We start from the raw sequence: 18,880 nt of genomic DNA on the forward strand, positions 1-18,880 counted from the left end.
AATCTTTTAGCACCTTTTGCTTAAGCTTTTGCCATTCTGCTGCAAATCCAAGAGTTCTTTCAAGTTTAAGATATGCTAGTGATTTCGAGGCAAAAATAAATGTTTTCTAACTAATTTTTTCGAGTTCTTTCTAATCTCTTAATCCTCATATTTTACTTTAACTAATTAACCTAAGTTTGGTTGGTAATCATTTTTAACGAATTTTAAAGGATGCTTAACCCTTTTTCTTTAGAATAACTAGAACTCTTACCTAAAATCACATAAGTTAAGTAGACCACTAACTGGAGTTTATTTTAGCATTTTTAGTTAATTATTTAGGTATCCTAATTTACCTTAAAAATAATTAAGTGGCGACTCCTTAAGTAAAATAATTTAGGAATCACAATATGTTGTACACTATATTTGACGCGAGTTAAAATGTGGTATAACAACTTGGCGACTCCACTGGTGTAACACCCTCATTTTTTTAAGCTAAGGCCGAGTCATCATTCATAAGTGTATGGGCTTGTATTGGATTATTCATATTTGTGTGCATGTGTGGAGGTTAATCCTTCAGTGTGAGAATAGATTTGGAGATGAATTAAGGTCATAAAGATCCTCTAGCACAAAGTTGAGTTGAAAGCTTTCTTACTGATTGAGTTTCGGTAGAACATTTTACTAGGGTCAACTTCAAATGATCATATCTCCTAGAATATAATGAATTAGGTGTCCCATGACCTATCACATTAAATGTTTTTGAGTCCTCTTTCTAACTCCACCAACTTTGCCTCATTCCAAGTTTGGAATAAAAAGTTATAACCATTTTACTAAGAGGCCATCAAAGCATAAAAATCTACGGCTCAACTCTACGACCAGTAGAGATTTCTACAAATTGTAGAAGTCCTTTTCTCAAAAAATTCCTACACGTCTTCCATGGCTATTGTGGTCCTTTCCCAATGTAATGACCTCCAAGGTTAGTTTTGTATTTTTGCATGTTTTTACCATTTTACCCCTTCCCGTAGTTTTTTTATAGCTCATATGTGATGTTGTATAGGTGGCATGCTTCCCAAGATGTTCCATTGAGTTTTGAGTGGTTTGGCTATTTTTGAGGCTTAAGGTTTGAAAAAGTTGACTTTAGTCAACATCTAGAGATTCAGGGGTCGTATGAGAATTCCAACAGTTCCATCGGTTCCTAAAGGTCCGTTTTTGTTTGGAAGGAAGGTTGGTTTGGATTTTGGAGTCTTCGTTTGAGTTTGTGCGATTTTGTCGTTTTAACTTTAAAGTTTTGGCCAAATTTGACTTCAGTCAACATTTTGAATAAACTTACTTGGATGAAAATTCCGTCAGCGCGATTAGTTCTAGAACGCCAAATTTGGTCTAGAACGACCTTTGATTCGGTTCTCGAGGTGATCAGAATGAGTTTTAGGCCGTTTGTGCGTTTTGAATGCTTTTTTTGGAAAGTGTTGACTTTGGTCAATATTTTAGCTAAATGACATCCGTTGGAAAATTCACCAATTTCATTGAGTCTGGAATACCATTTCTGGTTGGGTAGCATAGTCCGTTTGCATTCGTGGGGTTTTGAATGAATTTCAAACCCCCATCGATGAGAAATCTCAATTCCTCAAAGTTTAGCACCAACTGAACTACTGGTGTAGGCCACTTTGCCCTTCGCGTTCGCGAACCAAGGACCCCGATCGCAAATCGCAATCGCGGGGATGAGTGATGTGATCGCAAAGGGTAATTTGTTCGGGTCTCGCTATCGCTGGCCAAACCTCGCGATCGCGATGAACAAAATCACTGAATTCAGTAAATATAATGCCCGTTTTTAGCAGTCTAAATCCCATTTTGGGAATTAGAAAAAAAAAGTGATTTGGAGAGCAATTCTTGGCCATTTTTGATCATTTTTTATTCTGATGTGTTAGGAATTCTTGCGGGGACGTTTTGGGACCCTTTTCTCATCCTAAGAACCGTCGTAAGTTTCGCGAAATTTGGTTGTTTCTTGCATTATTGAACTATTCTAGGGCTTGAAATTGATAGTGTTCTTGGAGCTCTTCCGGTACTTGGAATGTGTCCATTTTTGAAGCATAAGTTCCTTGAGCTATTTGGGACCTTGTGATGGAGTTGGTTTTTTAATTTCGTGTGCGGGTCCCAATGTCGAATTTTGACCAGATTTTAGTTCCATTTTTAATTATAGTGATATGGGTATCGTTAGATTTGTTTTTATATGTTCTTCAATAACTTTATATAGTGGTATCCTTTGGAGGTGGCCTGAAAAGGAAAGACTCAAGTTTAGCGGTTCGTGTGCGGTTTTAGCCTTGAGGTAGATTATGGCTTACTATTGTTAGACTCGGCTTGGTTAGAATTGATATATTTTGAGTAGTAGTGCATGGTTAGGATGGTGATTTAAGTATTGATAGCCCATTGAGCAATTTAGAGTTGATGATCATCGTTATTGACTAATTGAGGTTTTAGTTGTTGGATCCTTAGTCTACGTGATTCCTTGACTTGGTTACATCACATAGAATCCTTAGAACTTGCTCCTATGTGAATTGAACTTAGGATGCCTCTTGTTTGACTTGTATGGTTCCGGTTGGCCACTTGCTATGAGTTTTGACTTATGCTTATGCCTTAGTTGCTTATAATATTAAAATATTGGGCCCGAGGCCGTGCTTTCGGTACATCGGAGTCTCAGATTAGTGATATATGATTTTTTTTGGCATACTACTTGCCTTGATTTATCTCACCAGTGTTTAAAAATATTTTTTAAAAAAAGAATGAACAAATGGTGAGTTTAATACCATGGATTGATGGATAAGTGTGAGGAATTTAAGGAAAAATACCAGTGATGTTTTATTTATGGTATTTCATGGTTGATGAACTTGACGTATGATTCCGGGCGGCCCTCTTATTTACTTTGGGCTACACTTTATTTCATTTGATAAGCTCGAGGTGTGAATTTTGGCCCGTTGATACATATTTTGGGTTATTATTTTGATGTTGATGAGCTCGAGGTATGATTTCGGGCGACCCTTTTATTGATGAGCTCAAGGGTTAGGCCAGGCGTTTCATGATACTTTTGGAGGATATTGAGCCGTAACTACGAGTTTAAATTTGTGCACTATTTCGATATTTTACGAGTAAGATTTTTGATGTGATTATATGACTTGTTGGATTTACTTGGCCACTGTATGATCTTTCCGCACCCCTTTCCCTGTAGTCATAGTGTCATGCTTCTCTCTTGTTATTATTAGTAAAATCGTGCTACTGATTATATATCTATTCTTTTTATGCTCGGTCGGCCTATAATGCCTACTGAGTAACCCATGTTTTTTTACTCATACTGCACTTCTGCATCATTTTAATGTAGCTCTCAGTTCGAGTCATCCTCAGAGCACGCTCGATCATCCATAGCGATGCCAGATTCAGATACTGGTGAGCTCCCGACATTTAGAGACTTTCTACCTTCCTTCTTTTATATTGACTTATACTTGTACTTTAGATAGTCAGATCTGTATTGTATATATATGCATTGTCAGCTTTTGTACTTAGTAGCTCCTGTATAGGTGACACTAAGTCCGGGGATTGGTCTAGTGTCAGTTCGTTATTTTTGATCACTATCGGGCCTTATGTATATTTTGTACTGTATTTACATATGTATACCCTGGTCCGACTTTTCTTTTGTTATATTTTTTTTGCTTCCGTCTTCATATGTTATCAATTATTTAATTAAATTGTGATTTGACTTCCGTATTAGTTGGGTTTGGCTAGCCTACTCGGGGGTTATAGTAGGCGTTATCATGGCCCTGATTCGGGTCATGACACCCAAGCTTTTTAGCCATATTTTAAGTCGTTTTTGAGTGTTTTAACTGAGTATATCATCCAACTAACCTGTTTTCCTCTCATAATCATGAATCTAAATCATCTAGTCTCAAGAAACTCTCTCAAAACAAACCTAGGGTTCCTCTTCTTTATCAATAGCCCTAAGGCTTTCAAGTCAAACCTTCAAGGTATGAAGAGAAACTTTTCAGACAAAGTTTTCCCAAGCTCTTCCACTCTAAGAACTCCATAAAATAGTTTTTTTCTCGAGATCAAGCATTGAGGTTCCAAGATCAAAGGTTTCCTCCAAGAAAGATATTGTTTTTTGACTTTCCATTATAATATCAATCTTCCAGGTATGTAAGTCTAATCATAGCGTTGGATTGAGTTCTTCCACGCGCCCTACATCTAAATTCTATCGTTAAATAGTTGAGTTGAGTTTTAGCCCTAGTTTCTTGAGTTCTTGAATCAATTATAATCCCCATTGAGTTTTGCATACAAATTCCATTGTGTTCTTATATATACTACAATATTTCTTGATGAGTTTCTTGAGTTGAGTCTTGTTGAGAGTATGGATTCGTATTTTCATTCACATGAACCTTATATATCATTTGTATTTTATGCATTGAAGGAGTTTTTTTTAGAATGATTTGTGAGCGTTTTGCATTAATTATTTTATGCACTATTTTGAGTTTAAAGAATGATTATTTTCATCTTTGATTGATAAGGGTTTGAGCATGAGTTGAGTTTGAGAAGTCTCTTAATTATTATTTTGAGCATAAGTTTGAGAAATTTCTTAATTATTATTTTGAGCATGAGTTTGAGAAATCCCTTGATTATTATCTTGAGCATGAATATTTTAAGTATAAACGAGTTGAGAATTATTACATTAAAACATCTATTTTGAGATTGATTTGACTTGTTTCATAAACCCTAATAGAATATTGATGGATATTGAATGTATATGCTTTAAGGATAGAATCTAGAGCCTTGAATTTGTGAATACATGATAGTGATTGAGATGTGAGCATGATGATAGTGTTGATGAACTATATAGTCCTTTAATTTTCCTATTTAACCCAAGTGAATGATTTTCACCTAAATGTTGTCAGAGATGATTGTCCAAACTACTCTTAAATAAATGATTGAGAAATTAATTGATTGAAAGGATTGATTTAATAGAATTGATGAACTGATAGGAGCCCATTTGAGAATTCTTGATTTGGATTGATTGTCTTATAATCTTTGAGTCTTGGGAAGAGTATCGAGTACCAAATTGAATAAGAGTGAGTAATAACTCAAACCCAATAACTACGTCGCCAAACGTAGGAGAGGATTGAACCGTTAAGTCAGATGTTTCCTAATTTTATTGTCCTGACATGATATAACTTGATTGGTTTTAGATCCATGATTGATTAATTAAAATTTAGGAGGGAGGGTATTACTAATCCTTTTGTGATGCATATAACTATAAAGATCCCAAGCTTTAGCCTGTAGAGATTGAACCATGAGCATGTAATGGATTGAAGATGCGATGACGAATTTTATTCTTAATTGTTTCTTTGTTTTGGCATGTAATAAAGCTTAAGTCTATTTTTTTGTATTTAATTTTGGGGATAGATTTGTTTAATTTATTAAAGATCAATAGAATGACATATTATGACACATGTATTTTTTCAAATACGCATTGGGCCTACCTCTATCATAAAGAGGTCACATATATAATAATTTTAGAATATTACATATATTATAATAATTTTCTAACCTACTACAATATTCAATTGACAACACAATACCACATGACAATTAAATAATCCCCTCAATTCCCACACACAGAGCCTATTCTCCTTTTCCCTCACTTAATTCCCTATACACTTACATTTAATAACACAACACAAACAATTCCTTCTCATTTCCCTTTTCTAGATATCCATAAGCGTGCACATCACTATTTGTCTTTTTTCTCAACGTCCCCCGATAATTTGCACAACACGCAAAATATATATTCTTTTGCCCATTTCCTATTATTTTATTCATCCGCCCATTTTCTATTATTTTATTCATCCACTCATTCTCTATTATTATATTCATTCGCTCATTTTCCATTATTTTACCCATACTACAATATAATATTCATCCGTCCACTTTTCTATTATTTTACTCATACTTACTACAATATAAGATTTCATCTGTTACTCACTATATCGGCTCAATTTATTTTTTTGGCTAAAGTTTTATCTCTTTTTCACCATTGACAGAGGCTCCTCTCCAATATCTATTCTCATTTTTCTCTCTCCGCAGCAAATCCAATCAAGAAAGTGATAAAAGATTTCTGACTTTTGATTTTGCTAGGAAAGAGGTTTGAATTAAAAAATCAAATGGCTATTTTTTTAATTCAAATGCCCCAAAATCCCACTCAAAATTTCAAGGAGAAAAGCCTTAGTTTGTCATTATAAATCAGCCCTTGCACTCAATTTTGGATCAACTTTTTCTGCCTCCACAGCACCTTTAACCATTGTTCTTTTGTCCTAAATATCGTCTTAGCATTCTGTTTGGATCTAGACCGAAACTCTGTTTTCTAGCTTGCTCAAGTTCATCGTTGTTCGAACAGATCTTCGACTGAAGCACCCGTTCACTGCTCCGTAACAAGGGATACTCGCCTCCAATATTTTTCTCTGTTTCAACTATGTGATATATGAATGTTCTCTTCTATTTCAAGAAGGTCTTGTATCGATAATAATTTCTGCTTAGCTAAGCTGTTATAAAACTGATGCTTCCTTTCACGTTTACAGAGCTTGAATTTAATGAATGACTGGATCAGATAGTTATATGAAATCAGTTTGTTGTTCCAAGTTAATTTTCATTTTATGATTAACAGCTTACGTTTTTTAGGCAGAAGCATGTTATAAAGGATGAATATTAACTTTCTTAGTTAGTGATATTTTGTAGATATGTGTCACGATCCAATTTCGCAAGTCATGATGACACCTACTATATCCACCAGTAGGTAAGCTAACCTGTAAACCCAGAACGACAAGTAATGAATTTAAAGGCAGAAATTAATCATAAATGCAAAATTCTAACCTACATAGGATAAATAAGTGGAAGAAAAATCAAAACATGGTATATATACAACTAAAGATCCCTCCCAGAACCTGAAGGTCACAAGTACAGAGCTACTACAAGACAAAATATGAGTACAAGTTTTAAAAGTGGACCGAATATATATACAACAATTGGCTAGTCTTAAAAAGGTAAAAGACGGGTCATCCATAATGAAGGAGAAATAAATGATCCCAAAATGCCAAGTGTTCACCTTGGTTTCCAAAGTTGACTGCAACAAACTCGATCTATCCGCGACGGTATGATCCCAAAATGTCAAGTGTTCACCCTAGTCTCTAAATTTGACTGCAACAGACTCGATCTATCCGCGATGGTAGCTGGTGTTCGGTCTTGCATCACGAAAGTAGATGCAGAGCATAGTATGAATACAAAGAGAACAGGTACCCAGTAGGCATCATAAGCCTACTGAGCAGAAAAGGTAAAAATAAAATGAAAAAGAGGAATAAGCCTAAATAGGAACCATAATAAGTATCAGAGGCCAAAAAGGGTACTATCTAAGAGAACTACAGCTAACTAAACCAAATCGGGCCCCAATAACCAGCCGAAACACTTGTGCACAAGTTAAATAAAAATTCAAACGAGCTCCCATAAGCCCGTCGAGTATTCAAAATGGATATAGCTACCAAGACTAGGAACCAAGATTCTGTGATACCAAGAATCGAAGAATCGAGTCATTTCCGAACCAAAAATCTCCAAGAAATGATGAACCACGAATGCTTTAAGGGTCGAGGTCGGGATTAGGACCCAGATGCTCGCCCGATTATTCAATGTGGCCAAGGCCGGGACTGGGTACCTAGATGCTTGCCATAATACATTGGTATGGTCGAGGTTGGGGTTGGGTACCCAGATACTCGCCGTAATACATCGGTATGATTGAGGCCAGGGCTGGGTACCCGGATGCTCATCATACTAGTAAGCCAGCAGAGGCCGGGATTGGGTACCCGAATGCTCACAGATAATTTATTTGATAGTGCCTAGTATTCTTCTTTCCAACTGTACGTTAATAGTCCCAAGAATCCCTTTCCCGATGAATCAATCGATATACCGCCAAAGCTTAAACTAGAGTCGATATAGAACGATCATAAAGTCTAGTATCACCGACGCATCCCAAAAGTCATGATTAGCCGATTTATGGATAACGCTATTCATAAGAGGAAAGTATCGCCTAGCTAAGGCCAAACGATCAAGCACTAGCCCGCTACACCGTTCTATAAGGATCTAAACCCGTCGGAGCGACTCCGGGGTAACTAAGGTAAGTTTACCACTTATTCTAAGGCCAACATACTCCACAATATCAACAACATAATCATCCAACTACTCATACAATACTAACAGATATCAGAAAGGGTCACATGCTTTTAATTGCCCGAAAAACCCAATAAAAGCCTAAAACATGGTTTCTAACACCTAAGATGTAAAAACCAGCTACCCAACCCAAATTCCAACAATCTCAACATACCTTCACACATTCCATCTCAATCTAAAGAAAGAAAAGTCGTAGCCTACCTGTAGGCTAAACACACGCACTCCAAATCACTATGCCAGAGCTTTTTCCTTTCCAATGGCCTTGGATCACTGCCACGCTATCAAAAATAAAATCACAATGTCGTTATGGTCATTTAGACACTAATTTTATAATTTTCGGAGACGAACTAATTTTGGGGTCTAAAATGAAAAATATGAGCCCCACGTCCGAAATTAACCCCAAAAATAGTTTCAAAACAGGATCTCAAGCTCAAGGATCAACTTACAACACAATTCAAGGTGTAAAAACAACACAAGACAATCATGCAACAAATTCCTAAATTTTTAAGCTAAGAAGACAAATAAGGCAACATCTTTAGTCAGCGATTCCTCGAAAATGAAACTCTCCAGATCAAAAAAAATTATGACATGATGTTCCTTGTGAAAGACCCCACAAATTAGCCTAAAACATTACTAAAAACGAAGCTCAAATGATCAAGATACAATCTTCCAAAATTTAACATAATTTCAATCCAAAAATGACTATACGCAACAGCTAAATTGATAACTTACCTTATACAAAGCTTCCCCTCAAGATTCCGAGCTCGACAATGGATTTTCCATGAAATTCTATTGAATTTAGACCTTTAAATCGCCTAATTTGAGCTGAAGGAAAAATTGAGGTTTGAAATTAAGAAGTGATGATGAATTTTGTCCTTGGTCTTTTATTAAAAGGACAAGATTTGGCCTGTGCGAACACGACATAAGTGGCACGCGAATAAGGAGGTCAGGATGGCTAACCTTCGCTAACGCGTCCAGTGGTCTGCGAATGTGGAGGAAAAAGCCTCACACCTCCATAAATACAGCCAATGCCCTGCGAACGTGGAGGCAAAACACCCATACCTCCGCGAACGCAGAGAACAAGAAACTGGGTCTCTGCGAATGCAGCCAAGGGCCCGCGATTGCGGAGAAAAAATTCTCCTGCACAGATATCAGCTAAACAACTGATTTCTCTCAAGTTCAACTATTCTGATGGGGTGCTGAAATTCGTTCGGAATCCGTGCGTGCAAATGAGCTATGGCTACCCTACCAATTTCGATATTCTAAACTCAATGGAGCAGTTGAAATTCCCATACAAGGTCATTACGACTGAAAGTGATCCTGCTCCCAAGGGCCATTTTGAGCCAAATTTCACAACGGGCCTCGGAATTAGACTAGAAGCCTCGGAAAGTGAACGAAGGGTCGTTGTAGACCAAACTCGACATTCCAAAGCTAACCACGCTATTAAAAGTTTCATCTGAGTGTGTTTTCCAAGAATGTTGACCAAAGTTAACCATGGGCCAAATTTCTAAGGCAAGATCACCAAATGGCCCCAAACTCGTATTGATTGCCTCAGTACTCATGTCAACCATGCTGCTAACCTAATTTGGCCATTTCGGAGCTGATGGAACTATTAGAATTCCATTATGAGGTCATTTTCCTGAGGTTATGATCGAAGTCAACTTTTCAAGTTATTAAAGCTCTAAAATAGGGAAATATGTCTAAAACCCAAACGAACGACCAGGTGACCGAGCTACCAGCGCCAGCAGGTTATAAAAGACCTGGGTCGCTATAGGAATGCTCTAAATTATGGAACAGAAGCAGTATTAGGAAAATGACTTGTAGGGTCATTATAATATCCACTACTAAAAGAACTTTCATCCGCGAAAGTAAAGATAAGGATATACTTGGAGGCTCAAATAAGCTGGGGAACTTCTCCCGTATCTCCCGCTCGGTCTCCTATGTAGCCTCCTCGATTGGGCGGTGGTGCCACTGTATCTTAACCACAGAGATTGACCTAGAAAGAAGCTGGTGAACATCTCTGGCTAGAATAGCAACTAACTCCTCAACAAAAGTCAGGCGATCATCCAACTCAACTGAATCATACCGGAGTACACGGGACTCATCAAGGATGTACCGGTACAACATAAAAACATGGAAAATAGGGTGTATAGTTGAAAATGTTGGAGGTAGATCCAACTCATAAGCAACCTCTCCAACTTTTCTCAGAATCTTAAAAGGCCTAATATGTCTGGGGCTAAGCTTACCTCGCCTGCCGAATCTCATCATACCCTTCAAGGGAGACACCCACAAGAACACCCAATCTCTAACCTCAAAGCATGGGTCGGCACCAACGATCAGCATAACTCTGGTTCCTATTCTGAGTTTTCCTCAACCTATCCTAAATAACTCAGACCTTGGCTACGGCATCCTGAAGTAAATCGGTATTATGCGGCCCAGGATCTGAAGACTCAATCCAACCACTGTAGTAGGACAATGCCTACCATATAAGGACTCGAACAGGGCCAAAGAAAAGTAGTGCTCCCAATAACCCTCAAACTCCAATACACAAGGTCGCAGCATATCCTCTAGAACCTGAATAGTATGCTTTGACTGGTGATTAATCTGTGGATGAAATGCCGTGCTAAGATCAACTCGGGTGCCTAACTCTCTCTGAAAGACTCTCCATAAACTTGAGGTAAACTAAATCCTTCTATCCGATATAATAGATACCAACACCCTATGAAAACAGACTACCTCCTAAATATAAACCCAAGCTAGACGCTCTGCACTAAGGGTAGACCGCACTGGCAGAAAGTGTGTTGACTTGGTCAATCGATCAATGATGACCCAAATACCATCATTATCTCTAGGTTTTCGAGGTAATCCCATCATGAAGTCCATGGTAATACACTCTCATTTCCACTCGGGAATGGGTAATCTTTGAAACACTCTACCAGACCCCTGATGCTCGGCCTTAACTTGCTGGCAACTCAACGAATGAGCTATATATTCAGCTATATCTCTCCTCATGCCGTACCACCAGAGTTCCTGAAATCGTGGGCCTCGCGAAATATCAACTGAATAAAGCCTCTACCTCTGGGAACACAAAGGAGACCATCAAACCGTAGTACCCTATCTAAATCTATAGAAGCATAGCCACCCTCGACTCGCAATACCAACTTCCGAAGCTCAACCAACGCTCCATCCTTGAACTATCAGCCACGAATCTGATCTAACAAAGATGACCGAGCTTCTATAAAAGACAAAATTGGTCCAAAATCTCGGATGTACCACCTGACCATCTTATTTGCCAAAGGTTGGATATCCAAGGCTAGGGATCGCTCCAGAGCAGATAAGTGAGCTAGACTACCCATACTCCCAACGTACTTAGCATATATTCCTGATATGTCTAGTGAGGCCCTTTCTGTCGATTCAGTTCCTGTAGTTAGGGAGTATATTGATGTTTTCCCTACTGACCTACCTGGCCTACCCTTAGAAAGAGATATTGACTTTCCTATAGATTTAAAGTCGGGCACTAAGCCTATTTCTATGCCATCATACCGTATGGCCCCGTAGAGCTCAAGAAGTTCAGTGTATAGCTTGAGGATCTCCAAGATAAAGGGTTTATTCATCCGAGTATGTTGCCATAGGGTGCACCCATCCTGTTTGTTAAGAAGAGGGATGAGACTATGCAGGTATGTGTCGATTACAGGCAGCTAATAAGGTGACGGTGAAAAATCATTACCCTATACCTCGTATCAATGATCTGTTGACTAGCTTTAGGGTGCCACCGTATTTTGTAAGATTGACTTGAGGTCCGACTACCATCAGTTGCGGATTAGAGTTGCCGACATTCCTAAGATTGTTTTTCAAACTCGTTATGGCCATTATGAGTTCCTTGTGATATCTTTTGGTTTTTTTTTTTTTGGTTAAATTGTGAATTTTTATTGCATAAACCAAACGACCCCTTACAAATATTTATCTTTCTTTACTTGCCTAGTACGTGGCATATTCCTATCCTCATTTCTGAGAGTTATCTCAGATATGTCAAAAAAGAGAAACTCATTAGCTGTAGCTCCTCTTCCTAAAACTCGTCTCTTGGTCTTCATCCTTCTTTGTTTCCATTGTTTGTGAAAATGATGAAGAGGCCAAATTGTTGCTGGTTTCCTTCTGATTTGCTTTCGATCTAACTGATTTTTGAGTTTTTTAGCCCTGCATGTGTGTTTGTTGCCTTGTTTTTCATGTAGAAAATGGTCCTTCTCCTTGTCGTCTTTCTGTTTTTGTTCTTTCAGTTGATCCTCTTTTATTGAGGTGTGAAGATGATGATAGGACCAAATCTGCTTAGTTGGTTTCTTTCTGATTCTCTTCTGGTGTAGATATTTTGATGTGTCCCCTTCCCCTCAGTTGAATCTGTTGCATCTAAGAGCTTTGTTCTCCGCCATTGTGGTTACTAGAGTGCTTGAAGAAATTGATTTGTTGTTGTTTAGGGAAGTTGTTGCCTTGTGTTGATTAGTCCTTTTGTGTATTCCTGTACTCCTGTAAAATAAACAACCTAAAAGAACAAATTGAACTAACAAAATATTATATAAGAAATCAAATTCATTTTCCTCCTCTTTGTATTTGATTTTCATTTTCATTGTGAGTCCCTTTTTCCTTTTTCTCCAGCTCCTTCAGTATTTCTTAATTCTTAGATAAGGGATTTGACTTTTATCACTGTTTAGGATTCTTCTCATGTGCACCTTCAAATCCTTAAACAAGTAACACTGCATTGGTCCTTCGTCTAAAGCATAATTGGCTAAAGCATCAGCCAATTTATTTGCTTCTCTTAGGGTATGTTTGAAAATGACATCCAAATCCCTCTTGTATTCCTCCACTTATTCTATCCAGTCTGCTATACTCCATGGAGGTTTCCAATCTCTAGTTATAATTTTTTGTATAGTTTGTGAGTCTGTCTGAAAAATAATGTTGTTAAGTCCTTGCTGCTTACAATACTTCAGGGCTTCCAGTAGAGCCACAATTTCTGCTTCTATATTGGTGGCATAACCAATTTCCCCTGCTTGAGCATATATTAGATTTCCTTGTGCATTTCTCACACAAAAACCATAGGCACTCCTCCCTGGGTTACCTCTAGAGGCTCCATCAGTGTTGCAAGCACACCAACCGTGTGGAGGGAAATTCCATCTAACTTGATTTACCTTCATTCTTGCTTTGCCTTCCTCCAGTATATGCACCAGATTTTCCCACCCAATAGGGATAGTTCTAATTGAGGGGTTTCTATAAAGAACTAGTCTTTGGATGGAGATTAGGACTAGATGAATAACTGAGCTATTAACCTTCCTATGCCCATGTTTGATACCATTTCGTCTCTTCCACAATTCTCATATTATGATTGATGGCACTGCAGCATATATCTGCTTCAATCTGTTAGTTACTTTTGCATTCCACCATTTCACAATTAATTGTTGTAACTGTACTCCTTCCATGTTTATTCCTGCTGCCTTACAAAAATAAGACCAAGTCCTTTTAGCAGTATCTGATGTTAGGAATAAATGGGGCATAGTCTCCTCTCTAGGATTTATACAACACCAACACTTAGACACCATAGTAAAGTTCATCTTTTTTAGGACATCATCAGTAGGAATCTTGGACTTCCAGCATCTCCACATAAAAAAAGAGATTTTAAAAGGCAACCCCTTAATCCACATGAAACTGTATTTGCTCATTTGTGGTCCCCTTAACCTAATAAACTCCCAGGTTGATTTAATAGTAAAACCTCCACTTGTGTCTAGTATCCACCAAGGTCTATCACAATCTCTTTCTTCCCTGGGTGTGGTTATATTATCGATGATATGATCAACAATGTCTTCAGTGAGTACTTCCATCAGTTTTCTTCTATTCCATCTCCCTTGTTCTGTCATTTCTTTGACATTTTGAATTCTTGTATCATAGGTATTCCTTGGATTTACATAGTACAGGGCTCCCAATCCAGTCCAGTTATCAAACCAGAAAAGTGAATCCCCTTTCCTAGTTTGCCACCAAATTTGGTGTTCTATTAGGTCCCTGGCTTCTAGCATTTTTTTCCATGCCTGTGACCCTTGTTTCCATTGTACCACTATAGCATGTTCCTTCCTACAATATTTGTTGGTCATATAATCACTCCACAAGGTAGATTTTGTCCTAAAGTTCCACCAAAGTTTACAAAACAGTGCCAATGAGACATCATGAAGTGATCTAAAACCTAGGCCTCCTTCTATGGTTGGACTACACACCTTATTCCAAGCCACCCAATGTCTACTCTTGCTCCCAATAGTATTGCTCCAAAAAAACTGAGCAAACATCTTGTGTATTTGTCTAATGATTCCAATAGGAGGGTTAATAGCTGATAATATGTGTATTGGCATGCTTCGCAAAACATGTTTATTAAGAATTGCCCTTCCTCCAAAAGATAACATTTTTCCTTTCCATCCTTGAAGTCTATTCATGATTTTAAGGGTCAAAGTATTAAAGAATTCCTTCTTTCTTCTACAGTGGTAAATAGGGCAGCCCAAATACATAAAAGGGAATTCTCTTCTATTGATGCCAGTTACAATCTCAACTGTGATACTGATGTCACCTGATACTCTATTATGCATATAGACAGCACTCTTGTCCATGTTAATCTTTTGCCCAGAAGTCTGTTCATAGTTTCTCAAAATTCCCATTATTTTTTGTAGAGACACCACATCTGCTGAGGTAAAGATAATCATGTCATCTGCATATGCAAGATGATTGATTTTTGGACTCCATTTAGGCATTCCAAAACCCTTAAACTGAGAGTTTTGATGCAATGCATTTAAACTCCTTGATAGGACTTCTGCTGCTAAAATAAATAGGGTAGGGGAGAGAGGGTCCCCTTGCTTTACTCCTCTGGTAGATTTAAAGAATCCTTGTTGTTGACCATTTATCAACACTGAGTACTAGTTATTGCTAACAATCCTATAGATTATGTCTATACTCCTTTTTGAAAATCCCATTTTTCTAAGTACTTTAGTTAAGAAAATCCAAGATACCCTGTCATAAGCTTTTGCCATATCCAACTTCATTATAACATTTGCATCTTTAGTTCTTAGCCTTATGTCAGAGACAATTTCTTGAGTCAATAGAATATTCTCCACTATACTTCTGTTTTTAATAAAACCAGCTTGATTGAGGGATATATTATCAGTTAGTTTGGAAATCAATCTCTCATGGATCAATCTAGAGAAGATTTTGTTCACAAAATTGCTCAAACTAATTGGTCTCATATCAGAGAAAGTGTTAACCATATCTTTCTTTGGTATTAAGATTAAATTAGTATGGGTGATAAACCTGAGCAATTCTGCACCACAAAAGAAAGATTTCATCATATTGGTGACATCTTCTTCAATGATTTCCCAGCAAGCTTGATAGAAAACACCAGTAAATCCATCAGGTCCGCCTGCACTTTCACTATTTAATTGGAAGACCACTGCCTTCACCTCTTCTTTGGTAGGTTCTGCTTCAAAACACAGGTTGTCTTCCTCAGTGATCATTTTGGGTAAGTGGTTAAGGATTTCATAGTCTTTTGGGTCTTCTTCCTTTGTGAACTGATCAGTGTAAAAATTAATGGCTTCTGTGATTATTCCCTCTTCCTCTTCTATCCAGTTCCCATCTTCTCCTTGAATTCGTCTTATCTGCATCCTTTTCCTTCTTCCTTGTACATGAGCATGGAAGAATTTTGTGTTTTCTGTCCCTATCATGAAACCACTGCATCCCAGCTTTCTGTTTCCAAAATTCTTCCTCTAGGTGTAAAAATTTATTTAAGTCAGCATGTACTTTATGCAAGTACTATCTGTTGGTAGGTGTTGGACAGTTCTGAAATTGGGTTTCCTTCATTTTGACAATCTCTTCAAGGGTTTCAATTTCATGAAATATATTCCCAAAAGTTGCTTTACTCCATTGTGACAAAGCTGCTTTCACCTTCTTCAGTTTATGATGATAAATTACGAAAGGGTTTGCCATAAACTCAGCTGTCCAATTTTGTCTAATTAGTTCCAAAAATCCTTCTTGTTTTACCCAAAAGTTTAAGAACTTGAAAGGTTTTTTGATGTTTCTATTGTCTCTTGTGTAAGAGATTATCATAGGAGCATGATCTGAACCATTTCTAATCAAATGTTTGATATCAACACTAGAATATTTTGTTTGTAGTAGTTGGTTACCCAAACATCTATCCAGTCTCTTGAAGATACAGTCATCCCCAGTTTGACCATTCCACCAAGTATATTTGTTGCCACTAAACCCCAAATTTGATACTCCACAATTCTGAATACATCCTCTGAAATCCATAATTTCATTAATGGTTACTGGTAGTCCTCCAAGTTTCTCCTCTTGTGATGTTATTGTATTAAAATCACCCCCAATCATCCATGGGATACTGACTGAGGTAGCTAAATCTTCCATAGAGTCCCATAACTCCATTCTTTCATTTTGAGTACATTTAGCATACACCAGGGTTACTAGTATCTCCTCTTGACTACCTCTAATCTTTAAATTTATGGTTAAATATTGTTGATGATCCATTATTATGTGACAGTCAAACATATCATCCACAAAAACCCATATTTTACCAGATATATTGGCCATTGCATACTCCATGCCAAGTCTTTTTCTATATTCTTCTATCTTGTCTGAGTCTTGAAAAGGTTTCATTAAACCTATGAATCCAAATTGGTGTTTTTGATTAAGCTTTATCAACCTTGTGAAGGCTTCCATGGTATTGACTGACCTAATATTCCATATGAGATTATTAATCATGGTTTATTGAGTTTATTAATCTGCCTTCTTGTATGTACTCCATTTCCAGGTGGTACACTTGCCTCTCTTGATATATTTTTTTCTCTCCTTCCCTCCTTTTTGAATATATTTTGGTGATATATCTCCTGCTCTCAAAGCTGCTTCAAGATTGTGTTCTAAGGTATGTTCATCTAAATCTTTGTTACTTCTTTCTATGTTTATTTTTGGTTTTGTTGATATTTCTTGTTTCTGCTGTTCCTTGTTAAAATCTTGGATTTCCTCTGTTCCTTCTATATTTCTTTGTCTGGTTTCCTCAGTTTCTATGTTGTTTGTAATATTGGTTCTTTTTTGCTGATTTTCCTTCTGTCTATCCCCTTCCCACCAGTTGTTATTTTTTTTAAATGCAAATCTTTGTTTTGACTATTGTTTTCCTTTTCTTGCTCTATTTGATTTAGATCAGGGGTTTGAAATTTTACCATGTTTGCATGTGCATCAGATGATTGTTCCCCTCTGCTTGTGGCTGTGGTCTTGCTACTGTTCACACTGGATTGATTGGTGCTCTTGTTGTTCTGTTCCATCTCCTCATCTTGAAGACTTGATGTTGCATTTTCTATTTGGAGGATTCTTTTTGGTGTCTGTGTTTGTGGTTCCTCAGGTAAGATATCCTCCACAATGTCATTTGCTCTTTGTTGATCAGTTGATGATTCTAAGTGTTTGTTGTGGTTTTCATGATCATTTTTGAAGCTGTCTCCTTGTGTTACATCTGTATCATTAGTGATATTGTTTGTTTCCTTTGTTTGGTTTTTGTGGGTATAGAAACTCTTCTCAATCCATGTTCTAGTATCTTCTTGTGGTACTTGTTCTTTATTCACAATATCTTGGTTTTGTGGGATCTCTTCTAGTGCTGCAAATGGATTGGTATTTGTCATGGTTGTCTCCTTAATTGGACTCATTTCCCCAATTATAATCCCTGATTTATCCTTTTTGTATTTGCTCCTTCTTTGCATCCATTCTTGTTTACCAGTAAAGTACCCTCCCCTTCTTCCATGAATGCCTTCTTTATTTTGAGTTTCTGTATCAATTCCTTGTGCATTTTCTTTTCGAAAATCTTCTTTAAACTGTTTTGCCAATTCAGGGTTAAGACTTCTACATTCCTTCTCCTTATGACCTTGAAGTCTACAGTGCTTGCAATATTTTGGTAGGTAATCATAATTTATCCTTACCCATTTTGATTTTAGTATTCCTGATTCGTCTTCTTCCGCAATGTTAATCCTTTTTGGTAATGTTGCTAACAAATCGACCTCAACTTTGATTTTTGCGCAGCTTGGTCTTGTCTTATTTGCTGTGGCCATATCTACCGTCAGTGGTTTTCCAACTGCAGTTGCTATGGAGAAGACTGCCTCTCTAACAAAAAAATTTGGTGGTAGTTCAGGGAAGCTTATCCAAGCTACAACCTTTGATGTCTCTTCCTTTGGGTTGAACCATGGATTCCATATAAAATATCTCATTTGGCAATACCTATCATGCACCTTTAGGTAATAAATAGGGGTTGACATCATTTTAACATAGTCTTCTAGAAAATTTAGTCGGATCAGAATATGTCTTTCATCAAGTAGTCCTATAATTGGTACTCCTTTGATTCCACATTGTGTTGGAATTACCTTCCTTAGTTCTTTAATATCAATTTTGTCATATGAAAACTTACCAATTACTGCATACTGTAGTTTCTCCTTCTGTATCATATGCTGAATCTCATTGGATTTCCAGGCAATAAATGGTTCCCCGTTGATGTATGAGATCTGCTTTGATGGTACTTTGGCATTATCTATTTCTGAGCTTGTGGGTTTGAAGAGATTGGCATAAATTTGATTTTGATTGTTGTTCT

The 18,880-nt window shown here is 37.3% G+C and overlaps 1 long non-coding RNA gene across 1 annotated transcript; it reads left to right on the forward strand.

Annotated features, from left to right (window-relative positions):
• Positions 1 to 17,113: 17,113 nt before the first annotated feature.
• Positions 17,114 to 18,672, forward strand: LOC129901131 (uncharacterized). The gene is made up of 4 exons (XR_008769764.1): positions 17,114 to 17,176; positions 17,492 to 17,650; positions 18,131 to 18,197; positions 18,319 to 18,672. It is a non-coding gene; the product is annotated as an uncharacterized LOC129901131 (long non-coding RNA).
• Positions 18,673 to 18,880: the final 208 nt, after the last annotated feature.

The sequence above is a fragment of the Solanum dulcamara genome, chromosome 8 (genome assembly GCF_947179165.1).
Source record: "Solanum dulcamara chromosome 8, daSolDulc1.2, whole genome shotgun sequence".
Classification (NCBI taxonomy): domain Eukaryota; kingdom Viridiplantae; phylum Streptophyta; class Magnoliopsida; order Solanales; family Solanaceae; genus Solanum; species Solanum dulcamara.